Here is a 17,109-nt window from a genome sequence, read left to right on the forward strand (position 1 = left end):
TCTTCCCCAATAAATCACATTCATCTATGTGTCTGATAATTCTGTTCTTTACTATAGTTTCAATCAATTAGACTGGTATTGAAGTTAGGTTTACCGGCCTGTAATTGCCAGGATTGCCTCTGGAGCCTTTTTAAAAAATTGACATCACATTAGCTAACCTCCAGTCATCTGCTACAAAAGCTGATTTAAATGATAGGTTACATAACAGAGTTAATAGTTCTTCAATTTTACATTTGAGTTCCTTCAGAACTCTTGGGTGGATATCTGGTCCTGGTGACTTATTACTGTTTAATTTATCAATTTGTTCCAAAACCTCCTCTAATGACAACTCAATTTGGGACAGCTCCTCAGATTTGTCACCTAAAAAGAATGGCTCAGGTTTGGGAATCTCCCTCACATCCTCAGCCGTGAAGACCAATGCAAGGAATTAATTTAGTTTCTCCACAATAGCTTTATCTTCCTTGAGTGCCCCTGTAAGCATCTCGACCTACCAGTGGCCCCACTGGTTGTTTAGCAGGCTTCCTGCTTCTGATGTACTTAAAAAAATTTTTGCTATTACTTTTTGAGTCTTTGGCTAGCTGTTCTTCAAATTTGTTTTTGGCCTTCCTAATTATATTTTTGCACTTCACTTGCCAGAGTTTATGCTCCTTTCTATTTTCCTCAATAGGATTTAACTTCCACTATTTAAAGGTTGCCTTTTTACCGCCAACTGCTTCTTTTACTTTGTTGTTTAGCCATGGTGGCACTTTTTTGGTCCTCTTACTATGTTTTTTAATTTGGGGTATACATTTAAATTAAGCCTCTATTTTGGTATCTTTAAAAAATTTCCATGCAGCTTGCAGGGATTTCACTTTTGGCACTATACCTTTTAATTTCTGTTTAACTAATCTCATTTTTGTGTAGTTCCCATTTCTGAAATTAAATGCTACCGTGGTGGGCTGCTTTGGCATCCCCTTTCCCCCCCACAGGTATGTTAAATTTTATTATGATTGTTGTTGTTATTCTGATGTTTAAATAATTTGGGACCACGTGCACACAACCTACTCAGAAGCCAGAGAGCCATTCCTGCTTACCTGTCAGGAGTCCTGTGTGATTTCTGAAACAGTGATCATGGCAGATTTAATTTCCTATTCTTCCTCTGCTTAGAAAGTTGTATTTCAGCTCCACCTTGGGGTTTCCAGTCCACATACGATGGTAGGCAGAGACCACAGAGCCTCACAAAAAGGTGGGAGGACCACAACCACTGGAGGAAAGAAGCAAGAAGTAGCTGAATAAGGGACTGAACACACTACAGGAGTAACACTTCAAAAGCACTCAGGGACTGGGATACACTACTATTAATTACATAAGTAGCTAGATCCTCAGCTGGTGCAGGCTGGCATAGTTCCTTTGAAGCCAATGAAGCTACACTGATTTAAACAAGCTGAAGATCTGGTCCAAGGTGCAAAGTAGTAGAGATGCAGGCCCATGGCATACAACTGTTTTAAGCAAAAGGAAGATCAGGCCCTGTGCCTTCCTATATGTATGTGTGTACTTTTGGTTGCTAGTGCAATAGAAATAATATATAATGTAACAGGGACAATATGTGTGATGCTAAAGTATTCTTATATAAGTTGTTATATATCCATTCGGAAAAACTAACTTCAAAATTCAGAAAATACACAGAAAAAATGTGAGCATATAGCATGCTTTCTTTTGTCATTCTAAGCCATTCACATGTAATCCTAGCTAGTCATAGTTTGACTAATTATCTTTGTTAATGTGTGGTATAGCATTATTTTAAAACACTGTGCCTGCTGGGTACATTGCCATCATGTAGAGGTGTTATGAATTAACCATACTTTCAAAATTTTGCATAAAATCAGAGATGATTTGTTTAGTACCAGGTGAATGATGGTGTTATAGGAAGATCAACATGTCCTATAAATGCTCCCTCTATCCAGAGCATGAGAGGATCAGAAATAAGAGCAGTAGCTTATCCCCGTTGGTCTAATTAGAGGGACCACAAGTAGACTGTGATAACTGTTAAATTAGGCTCCTAAGATTTTGTTCTCTATGGGACAGATCCTGATAATGAAGCCAAAGGGAGTTACAATAGAGTTTCAATGTTTACGAGAGTTAAGGACTTGAAGGTTTGACCTAATGAGAGCTTCAGCTACTCAGCACTTCTCTATATTAAGCTCTGTGTGTTTTGCTAGAGTAAGGACTAAATAAACAATAAGAGCTCATTTGTGCATTCAAACACAGCCCTGTGCTAGCCGGATGCAAAGCAATACTACCTCACGGGGATTTCAGGGAGGCAAAATTCATCCTGGAGCTCTGCTGTTCACAGAGGAATGTGCCTGTTACTACATTCTTTCAATGGCAGGGTGCATGTATAGAGAGCAAGGCCTTCCAGCCTTTTCCCACTCTCCCCATCTCAGTTGGGTGTCTTGTGCCCTCCCTGCCTTTGCGCATCCACAGAGCACAACATGGCCCTGAGAAAGGGCTTTAGAAGGTGGCCCCATAGTCCTTCTTTCAACAGATTGTAACATTGGATAATGACAATATTGGTTTTCATTTTAAAATGTCAGATTTTTAAAACAGAGAAACAAAACACAGAAGCAGAAAAATTACGGGTGAAAAGAGCTATTAGGTCATCTAGTGCAGTGGTTCCCAACCTTTTTGGCTCGAGGGCCACAGTTATCATTTTTACAACCGTGAAGGGCCACTAGTCTCCGCCAGCAGCCCCTTCTTCCCCAATGCAGCCAGACAGAAGGAGTCCTCGCTGATCACCCATCCCCCAACTGCAGCAGGGAAACCACACACATCCTGTAGCCCCATGTGCTCCACCTGGGTCCTTAGGCAGTGGCTCCCTTCTGCACCCAGGGAGACGGGAGATCAGTGTTCCCCTCCCTCTGGCTCCAGCAGTGCCCCAAGCGCCTAGGGACCCAGGTGGAGAGCTTTGTCATGCTCCTTGGTACAGCCAGGGGGAAGGGAGCACTGATCTCCCATCCCCTAGGCTGCAGCAAGGAGCCTGCACTGGTCTTGCAGCCCCGTGGCAACGCGCTCTGCCTAGGTCCTTAGGCAGCAGATCCCTTCTGTGGCCAGTGGGAGGGGGGCAGCGGGCCACTTTGAAAGACCCTGCAGGCCACTTTTGGGCCATGGGTTGGGAACCACTGATCTAGTCCATGTCACCAGGCCTTCCAATGTGAGGGGCAAAGGGAGCACTTGCTCAGGGACCCAGCAATTTAAAAGGACCTGGGCCTCTTCCACCTGTGACCCCACCCACTCCACTCCTGCTCCATCTCAGGCCATGCCCAGCCCCGCAGCTCACTGTATTGCTCCTCCCACCCCACCCCCACACACAGCCTCCCCACTTGCATCCCTCCTCTTCTCCCCGCTCACCCCCCTGCTGCGTCTCCCACCCCCACTCAGGCCCCTTGGCTGTCGCTTGTCACAGGGGGGAATGTGGAAGAGAGGAGAGCAGGGGGGGTGGAGCCTGGGGTGGAGTGGGGGCAGGGCCTGGGGCAGAGTGGGGGTGGACTGTGGGTGGGGCCGTGGGTGGAAGAGACGAGATGGGACTGTTCTGCCCTGGGGCCCAGAATTGCTGTCGGTGGGACTGCATGTCACTGCCAAGGCCTGATTGTTTCTTGCAGTATATACACAATGCTTGGTGCAGTCCAGTTTTAACAAACCAAGTAATGCAAGCTCCCACCAGTTCCCTTGAGAACCCATTCCACAATCTAATTAACTTCATTGTTTGAAAAAAGTTTCTGCTATTCAGCTCAAATTCTCCTTTTCTCATTTTCAAATGACTATTCTTTACTATACCCCCTTGAATCACTGCAAACAATTCCTGTCCTTCACTGGAATTTGCAACCTTCAAATGCTTGTACTTTACTGTAACATTCATCCTTGTCACTTTGTAATCAATCTGTGCATTGTTAATTCTTTTAAAGTCTGGTGCTACTTTGAAAAATGACTATGTAAAAATGGCATGTTTTTAATGCAACAGATTGGCTCCTTGTGCCTACTCAGCATCACACACATACATATCTCAAGGACTGGACAAAAATAACTTTGTATTTTTTTCACCCCTACAGAGCTAATACAACTAAGAAAGAGAGAGCTGGACTCTCTTCTGTCTGAGGCAACAACTGAATTGTTAACGAAGGACCAGGTTCTGCTCATATTTAGATTTGTGCAACTCTGTTCAAGTTAATGGGGCTGAAACAATGCAACAGAGCAGAATTTGGCTCTAAATTCCAATTGCAAGGTCAAATTCTGTCCTTGTTACACTTATGTAATCCCATGAAAGGCAATGGAGTTGCATATATGTAAACAAGGACATAAGTTGAAGACCATGGGGTTGTACATGCCTAATTGAGAGCAGATATTGGAGAATGGGCTTTGGATCAGACCCATGTTGATTAAAGTGTCTGATTTACAGATTCTTTATTGCTGGTGATGACACACAAGCAGGAAAGAGCCCAGCTGGACTCTCACATTTCAGCTGTAGCTTGTAGTATTGGCAGTTTAAAAAATAAGTTTATTGTAAACTGAGAAGTTAACTTTGGTGTAACTAAGAGATAAATATAGAATCCAACTAATGCCTGATTCAGAGCAGGGACTTGAACACGGGTCTCCCATTGCAAAAGTGAGTGCCCAAACCACCAAGTTATTGGCTATTAGGCAGTAAGTGAGTGTCTTGCTCTTACACCAGAAATTTTATCCTGGACTTGAGAAACCTTCCCAGCATAAATTTAATCAGAACTGATATGTTTCCATGAACACTTTCAGTTACAAGTCATCATTTTCCAATGAAAAACATTTTTGTTTATCACCCCGAGGTCTCCTTCAGCACTTCTTTACCGTTCTGATCATAGCAAACCTCTATGGGCCAGATTCTCTCTTCCAGATCGGTCTTCTTTGTGCCACTCTGGCTTGCAAAGGGTCTGGAAAGATTCCTCTGCCATGGGGGAATTTCCCAAAGGCATAGAACCAAAGCTCCTCTGCCACCGCCCATGAAGTTCCTATGGTAGGGGTCCACTGGGGGCAGGGAGGGAAATGTGGCCAGAGCTCGCATAGATGACAGCAACTCTCAGATAGCTCTAATCTACACCTTATCCTTACCCAAACCACACACACCTCTGCTACAGCCAATTTCTTTTAGGCACAGCAGAGAATCTCTCTCTCTCTTTTTGTCACTTTTACAGGACCTGAATTTTTCACACAACTGCAGTTCTGCACATTATTCCTGCATCTCTATAATAAATTGCCAATGTGTATATACAGTATTAACAAGCTTTTCTCTCCCATCCCCATTTACAATATCTAGCCAAATCAAAAACTTAATTATACCTTTTTTTCTTGCAGGTCATTAAACTTTGTACTATTACTGTATCAATATCCACTCAGAATTTTTTTTCTAATCTCAACTCCTGTCAAGCTTCCTAAATTGATCTGCAGGAAACAGTTTAATATATCCACCACCACAGTCAATCTTCTGTTCATGTTTTACTGTAAACTGAATTACTAAAGTCTGACCCTCATTACTAAAGGCTCAAATCTTACTGATAATGCATAAAATCTGGCATCTTGGCTAGGCTGAAGACCTGTAATGAGGAGACACGGTAAGATCAAACATATGATATAAATATAAAAAACCTCTACATAAAGTTACATTTAACCTGTTAATGTCCTTGCTGGGTCTCAGTAATTTACCACTTCCATGACTGCCCTGCATGGGTCAAATTCCCCTCTGATTTACACCACGTCCATTCCACTGATGTCAATGGGATTATATCGGTATAACTGAGGGGAGGATGTGGCCCACTGTCTGTAAGTAGTGGTAACTTAAGATAATCCTTCTCCAGCAAGGGACGTTGTTATTCAACACAGTAGCTACTGAGCCACAGAATGCTGATGTCAACTCAAGAGGGAAGTTACTCTCTAATCTAAAAATTGAACAAGAAATTTACTTAAAGTCCACAAACTGGCTGAAAGATAAAAGTAACTGAGTAGGAGGTATGGAGATAGGGAGGGAATTAGAAGGTCAGGAACAAAAAACAAACACCACACAAACAACCAAAAATACAGTCTAAAAAAATATTTGTAAAGCAATTAGCATGGGAAGAAGAGGGAAATACTACCTGAACACCATAAACAAAGCAAAGCTTTTACTTAACACACCACTAAAATGTATGGGCCAGATTCTCTTCTGTGGCTAAGATGTACTTGGCACAGCAGGAGAGGAGGCGGCAACATGGAGCTGATTTTGGATCCCAGATTCTCTACCCAGCTCTACTCCAACACCAGTGTAGAGATGGCGATTGTCTCCAAGGCACTTCTGCCTCGCCTCACCCCCAACACATCCTTGACACTGGGATTGCAGAGCTGGTGGCTATACCAGCTCTATGTCCACTAGGGACTCCCCTATATGCTGAGAGAATTCCTAGCTGGGGAAACTGGGTGATTTCCACTCTCTTTTCACTGTTCAGGTAGTGAACCTGGCTCAGTACTTGCTATGCATTTAGTGCTTCAACACTGCTTGTTATCAAGCTGTGTGCACACTTCATACTATGCAAAGTAAAATAGCCGAAGTTATTTGAATGTGCAGTCATTACATTCGTATTTAGGATCACTGAACTGCACATCCTATTCAAATTTCATGTGCTCTGTGAAATCATATCCCTGAATGCAGTGTGAGCTTCTGAGCACATGCTGTTTGAAATAGTCAGAAGAGCTTCCAGACCCACTGGGCCTCTTCAGATGCTAGCCAAAAGGTAAAGGTTAAGTGGAATAAAAGTTTTCTCCACCCACCCTTTCAGATGACAGTGGAAGGGGGAAGGCTTAGGGACCTTCTCTTCTCTTCTTTTCCCTTTTCCAGTCATTCATTACAAATTTTGCTTGCTCTGAAGGGCAAACTGCACTAAGGAACCGCAATGGTTGCCAGTTCTTGTAATTGTCTTTTGTAAATCTCTCTGGGAATCAAGAGATTGCATGAGAATCTGAGCTTTAATTAAAATAAATGAATAAATGCCTAGCCCTTATGGTTGTGAAGAAAAGCTTGAAAACGTGACCCAAATGAACCCTAAAGGCTCACATACCAGAAGATTAACAAAAAGAATCCAAAATATATTATTTTTAAAAAGCCCTCATGGTTTTTAAGATGATTTCATGAATTTTTGGTGCCTGCCTCATGATTTTTGCATGCTTGGCATTGACAATACTGGAGCAAACAGAAATTGAGTTGAATATGAAGTTTAATGATTGCACATTGAAATACACCAACCTAAACACAGCCATAGGAATGCTTCTCCCATCTGCTAACGCTTCAAGATACATCAGCAAGAGATTCTCCGATACATTCCCTGGTGCTAACGCCTTGAGGGAGTGCTTGTTTCCTACAGGCACTACTAATACTGGCTATGTCTACACTCGAGTTAACTCCTCCCAAGGTCTTGTCTATACTTAAAACACAGCAGTGGCACACTCCTGTAGTGCTTCAGTGAAGATGTTACCTACACTGATAGGAGGGGTTCTCTTGTCAGCATAGATAATCCACCTTGCTGAAAGATGGTAACTAGGACCTGGTCTACACTGAGAAGTTAGGTCGATGGAAGCCACTTTCCGTCGACCACATAATGTATGTCTCTACTGCCAGGTCTGTTCTGCTGACTTAACTCGCTGGAAACGTCGACTTAATAAAACCACCTCCACAAATGGCGTAGTGCTAAAATTGAAGTGGATGAATTGAATGAGCGGCAGCGTAGGCAAAGCGCTGCATAAATCAACATCATTGGCCTCCAGGAGGTGTTCCCAGAATGCTCCGCTATGACTGCTCTGGACATTGTTTTTGACTCTGCTCCACCATGGCCATGTACTCAGGAAACAGTCCCTCCCCTGGTCAAGCCCTGAGAAATTTTGAATTCCTATTTCCTGTTTGGTCAACATAGAAAGCACACCAGTACAACTGATCATGGCGACTGTGTGCCCCAAACGTGCTCCTGCCTGGAGTAGACCTGAGGTGTTGGATCTCATTGGTCTCTGGGGAGAAGAGTCTGTTCAGTCTCAGTTCTGATCCAGCAGAAGAAATGTTGATATCTACGAAAAGATATCACAGGATATGTTGGAGAAAGGGCACAACAGGGACATGCAGCAGTTCCACGTTAAAATCAAAGAGCTGAGGTAGGCGTATCAAAAAACAAGGGAGGTGAATAGTCATTCTGGCTTGTCACCAAACAGATGCCGCTTCTATGCAGAGCTGAATGTGATTCTTAGTGGTGACCCCACCACTGCTCCCAATGCAGCATTGATACCTCAGGAGAATCTGAGTCCCGGCTCAAGTGAGTCTCAAATGAGTATTCCTGCACTTCAGTGCTGGGGACAGCTGTATGCAAAGTTCCAGGAAAGCGGCCTTACGCATCCGAAAGTTCTGCAACCACTGCTCATCATCCCTGACCTTTATAACGATGCAATCCCAGCAGTCACTGCTTGTTCCCGGGACCAGAAATGGTGCTCCACCGAGTTCAGCTGCTGTGCAACAGCCAACAGCAACCACAAATTGTTTCATTCTATGGCTTGCAGCAGGGTGGCTTGAGCAACATTGCAATTTTCCGAGCTGAGGCTCATCTCTTGGCCTTGGAAATACTGCAGGATAAGTTGGAAGTTGTTTGTGATGCTCACAACAATAGTGCAGAGCTGAGCGGGTTCCATGCTTCTCTGGCAATGGCATACATGTGGCAGAGCCAGGGTTTCAAAAAACAGCATGAAAAAGTGTTTGTCTGTTTGTTGCTGACATCAAGAGGGAGGACATTGCATTATGTGAGGCCGAAGACCTTCCCAAAAGCCCCTGCAAGCTAGTTGCACTATGGGACATGTACTCATGGTGCACTGCTCTGCGTATTGATACAAGCACAGCTGGTGGGGACACCCTCCCCCGACACAATGAGCATGGTGTGACCATGCCTGACCATTTTCATAAGTTTGGTGGGTGAATGTCGACTGAAATTAAATCAACTTCATTTCCAAGTGTAGACATACCCTAGGTCAATAGAAGAATTCTTCCATTGACCTATTGCTGTCTACACTGGGAGTTAGGTCAGTTTAACTATGTCGCTCGGGGTGTGGATTTTTCACACCCCTGAATGATGTAGTTATATCGACTTGTGATGGTGCATCTGCCTCACACTGGCATTTCAGGGGTTAAAAGCAGCCCTATGGAGGCTGCATGGGAGGCAGCGAATAGGAGAGAGACTGGGAGGAACAGCCAATCAAAGGTCAGCAGGCCCATATAAAAGGAACTGCAGGCAGACCAGAGCAGAGATGGCCTGGAGCCTGAGAAGGGAAGGCTGTGTATCCTGCAGGCTGAGAAATCTGTAGCACCTGAGGCAGAGCTAGTGCTGGCAGGTACTGGGGGAACCAGAGGAGCTTCCAGTGGGCTGTTGAAAGCAGATAGTGGCAGGCCCTGAAAGCAGCTGAAGTAGGTGCTAGGACTAGGGGAAAGTGGCTCAAGGGAGATAGCAACAAGAATCTGATGAATCTGATGAACAGTGTCCTTCTTTTCCTTCTGGAAATCAATGCAAAGAGTAGTTAATGCAGTGTTAAAGATAATTAAAGGTCTAGAAAACATGCCTTATGAGGACAGGCTGAGAAAACTGGGTTTGTTTAGTCTGCAGAAGAGATGAGTGAAGGGGAACCTAACAGTTTTCAAGTATGTAAAAGGTTGTTACAAGGAGGAGGATGAAAAATTGTTCTCCTTAATCTCTGAGGATAGGACAAGAAGCAATGGGCATAAATTGCAGCGAGGGAGGTTTAGGTTGGACATTAGAAAAAACTTCTTAACTTACAGAGTAGTTAAGCACCGGAACAAATTGCCTAGGGAAGTTGTGGAGTCTCCATCTCTGGAGGTTTTTAAAAACAATTTGATAAACACCTGTCAGGAATGAGATACCATTTACATTAGTTTAAATATTTTAAAGAAACAGGTATAATTTAGCTTTATAAATATGCAAACAACACTTGGATAAGAGACACTCTGGATAAGGATTTCATCCTGTCTAAAACCATCTGATGTCTAAACCAAAGAAAACAGAGATAACAAAAAACAGCAAAAGTGAAGAAGACACTAGTTTAGTTGCTTGTTGATTTTGCTGTATTAGCAGAATTTAATCTGTTCTGTAGTCAATCAAACTGAAACAACACCATAATAATGAAAGTGTGAGATCCTCCATATATCTTATTAGAATGTGAACATCAAAGCCCAGTTTTGACTATTTAGATGTTTAAATTTTAAGTTAATGGGGCTAATTTTTGTTCTTGGTTATTTAGGTCAGTATAACTATATCCACACCCCTACGAGATGCAGTAAAATCAACCTAATCCCCGGTGTAGACAGTGCTAAGTCGACAAGAGAATTCTGTTGACATAGCTACTGCCTCTTTGGGAGGTGGAGTTCCTATGCCGACAGAAGAATCCCTCCTGTAGATGTAGGTAGTGTCTTTATTGAAGTGCTAGAGTGGCGCTGAGGCAACTGTGGAGCTGCACCGCTGCAGCATTTTAAGTGTAGACAAACCCTAAGAGCTGCAAGTTCTAGGAACTTATGAAAATCAGGCCCTTTGCCATTAAAATGTAAAAACAGGGCAAAAGCAGAAATTAAATTCCCACAGAAATTCTACGTGTGTGTGTGTGTGTGTGTATGTGTGAGAGAGAGAGACACAAGAATCCTTGAAATTTGCCCACACGTTTTTATAACTAGCCTCCCAAAAATAATGGCTATAAGTGAGTGGTTAATACAGTCACAGGGTAAGTTTCCTAGCATTGCTGAGTGGGGATGGAAACTCCAGCCTGCTCTGCGGTTTGGAGTTCTAGGGCTGGTCTACACTTAGGTCAAGGTAGATATGACACTCAGAGGTGTGAAAAATTCACACCCCTGAGTGATATAGCTATGCTGACCTCTCTGTGGTGTAAGCTTCACCCCTTGTGAAAAAAGCTTACTTTGACCCAGTTGTCATTGCTCAGGATGGTGGAGTTTCTACAACAATGGAAACATCCCTTCATTGCTGTAGAAAGCACTACTCTATGGCACTACAGCAGCACAGCTACGGCACTGTAGCAGTACCACTGTAGCATCAGTAGTGTAGACACGGCCACAGTCTTAAGCCCTGAACATAAGGCAACAATCTGGATTCATTCTGCAAGTTTTCCTGCTTTCTCAATACTACTTCCTCCACCTCCAGTAAAACAAAGTTTATTTCATTTCCCCTCGCATGAAACAAAGCAAGAGTAAATGAGATGAAATGAGTAAATGAATCAAATGAGATGAAAACAAACATAGTCATTGGATCCTTTTCCTCTCCAGAACAAGGATGAAATAAACTTTTTGTTCAGGCCAAAAACCAAAATCCCATTAGCACAGTTTTTGGATCCCTTTCTTCTTCAGAGCAGAGAAAAAAAGCCTTCTCTAGTTCTGAATCATGCTCACCCCTTGCTACCTCAGTCTTATTTAGTACTTGTGCAAGAATCAATGACCCTGAATAGAAACCTCTGTGGGGTCCCAGGAATCAAAGATGGTACCAGAGAGGCACCTAAGCCCCTCCTACAAGAAGGAGTTGGATACATGTGCAGACAGACACACACATGCCACAATTTTCTCCCCAGTGCATGAATCACTGGGACAGAATCTGGCCCTGAGTAAGAACTTTAGGATTTGGCCTTAGACATCAAACAGAGAGCATGGAAGGGTTCCGGGACAGATTTTAAGGCCATGTTTACAGAATAGGCACTACAGCAACACAGCTATTGTGATGCAGTTGTACCATTGTAGTGCTGTAGCGTAGAAGTTTCCTATAGCAACAGAAAGGGTTTTCTACCACTGTAGTTAATCCACTTCTCCAATCAGTGGTAGCTGGGTTGACAGAAGAATTCTTCCATTGCCCTAACAACATCTACACTGGGGGTTAGGTGAGCTTAGCCGTAGTGCTCAGAGGTGTGACTTTTTCATACAGCTGAGTCACATAGCTATGTCAATTTAAGTTTAAGTGTAGACCAGGCCTAAATTGACACTACTGACATTTAAACAGGCACATCTTTGTTACTGTGAGTAATGGAGGATAGAGAATAAAGGATACAATCAAAGAATAAGGCTAAATCCCTAGAAATATAATTTTTTTAGACTATTCAGATCATAAATGCTGTATAATTTACCTTTATCATTTTCTTCATCTCCATAGAATCTTTCTGCTGTGAGTTGAAATTTACCATAATCAAAATTTATGGTTTGATTCAGTCAATCGCTTCTGCTATCCAACTGGATAAAAGAAACAAAAAGTTCAATTTTTCTGAATTGTAATAAACAGCTAAAGCTTGGCATCACAAACTGTGAATATCAACCTGATAATATCCAGTATTTTTGGAAGCTACTTATGTATGTGGGCCAACTTTAAAAAAAAATATTGATATTGCTAAAGCAGTTAAGATCTGAACAGAGTTAATGTTATAAAAAATAAAGAAATCACTGGAAAATAATACAGCACATGATGCTTGTGGTTAGCTGTTAGTGACAATATTCCTTTGAAACATCAGATCATTTCTCAGCTTTTTTCTTTGATAAAGCTGCTATGCTCCAAATAAATGTTCTAAACAATAAAAGTTTTAAGGGCAGACAATAAAGTCTCTCTTACATTTCTGAAACCCATATCAGCTGCAATTTATGTACCATCCAACTAACATGCTCCAAACATTTTAAAATGCCAAACACAAGAGAAGGGGTGATGGTGGGAGGAATTAAAGAAATTATGCACATTTGCTTCCCCTTGTAATAGTGGACAGCACAGCCAGGCGCAATGAAGTAAAAACTCCAGCTGAGCAACAGTCCTTCATGTCTTCTATATTAGTGATTCTCAACCAGGGGTATGCATACCCCTAGGGGTATGCAGAGGTCTTTCAGGGGGTACATCAACTCATCTAGATATATGCCTAGTTTTACAACAGGCTACATAAAAAGCACTAGCAAAGTCAGTACAAACTAAAATTTCATACAATGATTTGTTTATACTGCTCTCTATAATATACACTGAAATGTAAGTACAATATTTATATTCCAATTGATTTATTTTATAATGGTAAAAATGAGAAAGTAAACAATTTTTCAGTTATAGTGTGCTGTGACTTTTGTATTTTTATGTCTGATTTTGTAAGCAAGTAATTTTTAAGTGAGGTGAAACTTGGCGATATACAAGACAAATCAGACTCCTGAAAGGAATACAGTAGTTTAGAAAGGTTGAGAGTCACTGTTCTATATGTCCTGTAGGTACTAAGGTATAAAAACCATCACACATCTATTTGTGACTGAGAGGACTAATGAGACTATCTCTGAAATAGTTTTTAAATAAATTTCCCTCAAAGAGAAGAGCAAATACTTGGAACAAATGACAAAGATATTACTCATTAGACTAAATTATTATTAGTATGAAATTAGAAACTGAGGTAAAAGCTTGCAGAGTGTAAAACATTATAGATGATGCTACCAATTGTGCACTTTTATACAAAAAAAACAAAAACAACCAAAAACAACCCTTTGACATGTACTTGTTATAAAGATAAAATTACCATGTTTAAAGTTTAATAAAAATATGGTGCAAATATTAAAACAATAGAAGCCACCATATAAGTCTACAATGAATCATGCCTTCCCACCCTATGCACATGGTAAATAGCTGGTTCTTCAATGTCATCTTAAAGTAACTCACTGAGGTAGTTTAGACTAGAAACATAATATATTTCAAGTTCAGGTTTTGTTAAAAAGTGTCCTGATATTAACTTCTCCATCTCTGCAACATGAAAGCAACTAATCATTGTTTGGTCTCTCATGCAAGGTTAATTTCTGCCCTCAATTACGATTGATTTATTCAGGATTTAAACAAGTGTAAATGAAAGCAGAAGTTGGCCCATGATATTGGACATATGTGACAATCCACAGCTATGCAAATTTCAGTTTTATTTCTCTCTTATGCTGGTGTAAATCCCTTGTCACTATTGAACATAAGTGAGAGGAAAATCAAGCCCCATTAGTTTCAATGGGAGCCTTTCCTGAGTAAGGACTGTAGGAATGGCCCCTAAAGTAGTAATTATTTTTATCTTTATTCATAGATGGCAAAATCAATAATGAAAGTAAATGTATATTACCAAGTGGACACTTGCCAAGACCACTGCCAAAAACAAAATGTGACAAGATGTGCTATATGGGATAACTGTATGACTTACAGGTGTTGTGAGGTGAGAAGATAGCAGTCCAAGAAAGATTTAAGAAGTGATATGATATACAACCCCCAGATCCATGTAAGATGCAAGTCAATTAAAAAAAAAATTATTTTAGTGAGAATAACTAGTTGGAAAATTCTAAAAACAAGTTCTAATGTAGCAAATGTAACTGAGAACTCTATGTACAATAATACAGCTCAAGGAGTGTATTGTCCCTGGGTAATTTTGATTAAGAATACAAGTCTCTTGACTTGAGAGCCTTAATCTTGAGAGCAGGTTATCACATTTTTACCTTCTAAAAACACCTAAAAAATGAACCCTCTTTATAAGAAAAGGCCTTCAGATAAACTATTTATAAATCTTTTCTTCAGTGGCATATGCCTTTTGGAAGACCTGAATTCTTGTTGAAAAAGGTCAGTGTGCTGCTGATTTTTGCAAGCTTAACTCGGTTTCATTTATAATATTTTGGACTTCTATCTAACAACCTCAAGTACTTTACAAACATTAATTAATCCTCTCTGCACCTCAGTGAGGCAAGTACATTTTATTATTCCCTCTTTACAGATGAGTAAACTAATGTATTGAAAATAGGTTTGCCAGTTTTGGTTGGATGCATTTCTGGAGGCTTCATCATATCACAGTCTTTAATTAAAGATTAATCTTTAATTCCTGGAGTCTTCAGAACAATCCTGGAGGGGTGGTAACCCTAACTGAGAAGCTAACACCTTCCTCTTGAACCTACTGAAGATCTGGCCTAGAGTGAATTACCTAGTGTGCAGCAGAACAAAGTACAGTGTCCAGATACTGTTAAGGAATATGTTCATATTTTGGATTTGTGTTGTATTATTTTCAGCAAGGAAGAAATACAACCTGCTGTGCATGCATTCTAAAATATATGCTATCAGATTTGAGTTCAGTCTAGATACAAGAACACTGTAGAATGCTTTTATAATTGATATTGTCTAGATTGTATTTTGGTAATAAGTGATCTTTATATTTTGTTTAATTTTAGTTCCTAAATAGTTCAATCCTACAAACTTTTGCAAAAAAACTTCCACTAACTTAGACTTCTGCCCAGGCAGGTCTTCCAGTATCAGATCCCAACTGTGTAATGTGAAGTATGCTGATGAAAGTTTTGCACGAGCATCTTGGCCCTCCTCCAAATGAAAGGCCTACAACAGATCTCCAAATTTCTGAATGCCAGATCACTTCAGCAAGCTGAGAAGTGCATTTTGTTAAATGGATTATTGATTTAATAAAATGTATGTTTACATTACTTGCAGGTATTTGTTAATATGAAATCAAGTCAGATACCCTAAGTCAATCACATTCCTCCTTTCTTAAAAAAATCTTTATATCTACGCAAACTTTACAAAGCTAAGCTACTTTACAGTGTCCATTTAGATGTGTTTCCCTAGAGACCTGTAATTAGATTTGGTAAAGAAGAGAGCCACTCAAGAATGTTTAACTGAGCATCATCGTACTCTGTATTTAACTTGCACTACAACATTGGACAATTTCTTCCTAGTCCCCAAGGGATCACCAATGCATTTAAGTTCATGTTCAGTTATTTCTCTGCCTTTTTACATGATTATCCTCCTGAATATGGGACTAGCACTGTTAAAAGGGGCTAAAATAATAACGGAATGAATCAACCAGATCTCAATACATTCTTAGAGCAGCATCTCAGTCAGGGTTCTAAACACTATAGAGGCACTTCACCTTTTCATCAAAAGGAGCATGTTGTGTCAGAGTAAACTCCCTGGGTAAAAGCAAATCTCCTTGGGAAGGAAGCAGAAGCAGAGCCCAAGCATAATTTTTTCGGGCCCAATACAAACTTGTAACACGGGCCTCCTCTCTCACACATACCAAAATCCCTCATCCCATACATACAATCTCATGAACCATGAAATTTTTTTTCTTATGATAATGGGGGTTGCAGCCTGGGCCAGGCCCCCCCAGGGCCTCCAGACCCTATAAAGTGTACCCTTTCCCCCCTCCATGTGGGGTACCTGAGCAGAAGGTGGGAAATATCCTACTGCTCAGCCAAGCACCCCCAAAATATCCATGGGATACAGCACATGGGAGGAGAAGGCCTGAAGATGGGAGATAACAGGACAGAAGAAGATTCAAATCTTTATAATTTTCTCTTCTGAATGTAAGAAACCTCCTTTCATATCTCTCCTAAGAAACCTAGTCCAGACCCAAATATGAACACTTGCCTAGAGCAGTGGTTTTCAAACTTTGTAGGCTGCATACCCCTTTCCAAATATTGTAGTCTACAGCATATCCCCTATCTGAGGTAGGATCATAATAGACCTATGATTAGATAGCCAAGTTTTACTAAATAAGATGTGTTGTCTGCCATTACAGGATTTTTCTCGTGTACCTCCTGACAAGAGCTTGCATATCCTTAGAGTGTTAGCAGTCAGCTCTGTGTTCTTGGGGAACCAGGGCACAGTACCCAGCCTGTCTGACTCACAAAGGACTTCCCTCCTGCCTCTGCTTGAACCAGAACTGATCAGAAGAAAGACTTACAAAAAAAAATGAAAAGGCAGTGGGAGACATACCTAAACCCCTCCGGACAAGGGTGACAGGATTAAGGTAACTCCCCTAGCCTCACTTGCATCGAAGATGCGACAAGAAGGCATCTCCATTAGCATACAGAATGAAGAACAGAGATTCCAAGGTACGGACCACACTGAACTCTGGGACCAGAGAAACAGGGAAGCACTGCATGATGGGAGATCTCTGCTCCAGATGTTAATGAAACTACGCCTGCATACACCCAGCTCAGCAGTTATCAGAGCAATTATAGTCATAGATCCTTTACTGATATCCAGAACATTGAATCTGTCTGATTGC

At 41.3% G+C, this 17,109-nt stretch overlaps 1 long non-coding RNA gene across 1 annotated transcript; it reads left to right on the forward strand.

The window, feature by feature from the left end:
• The first annotated feature begins 9,316 nt into the window (after positions 1 to 9,316).
• On the forward strand, positions 9,317 to 15,483 carry LOC137144930 (uncharacterized). Its single transcript, XR_010917519.1, has 3 exons — positions 9,317 to 9,393; positions 14,134 to 14,259; positions 15,327 to 15,483. It is a non-coding gene; the product is annotated as an uncharacterized lncRNA (long non-coding RNA).
• Positions 15,484 to 17,109: the final 1,626 nt, after the last annotated feature.

Source organism: Emydura macquarii, unplaced genomic scaffold, assembly GCF_026122565.2.
Source record: "Emydura macquarii macquarii isolate MOO-44397 ecotype Brisbane River unplaced genomic scaffold, CSIRO-AGI_Emac_v2 contig_3506, whole genome shotgun sequence".
Classification (NCBI taxonomy): domain Eukaryota; kingdom Metazoa; phylum Chordata; order Testudines; family Chelidae; genus Emydura; species Emydura macquarii.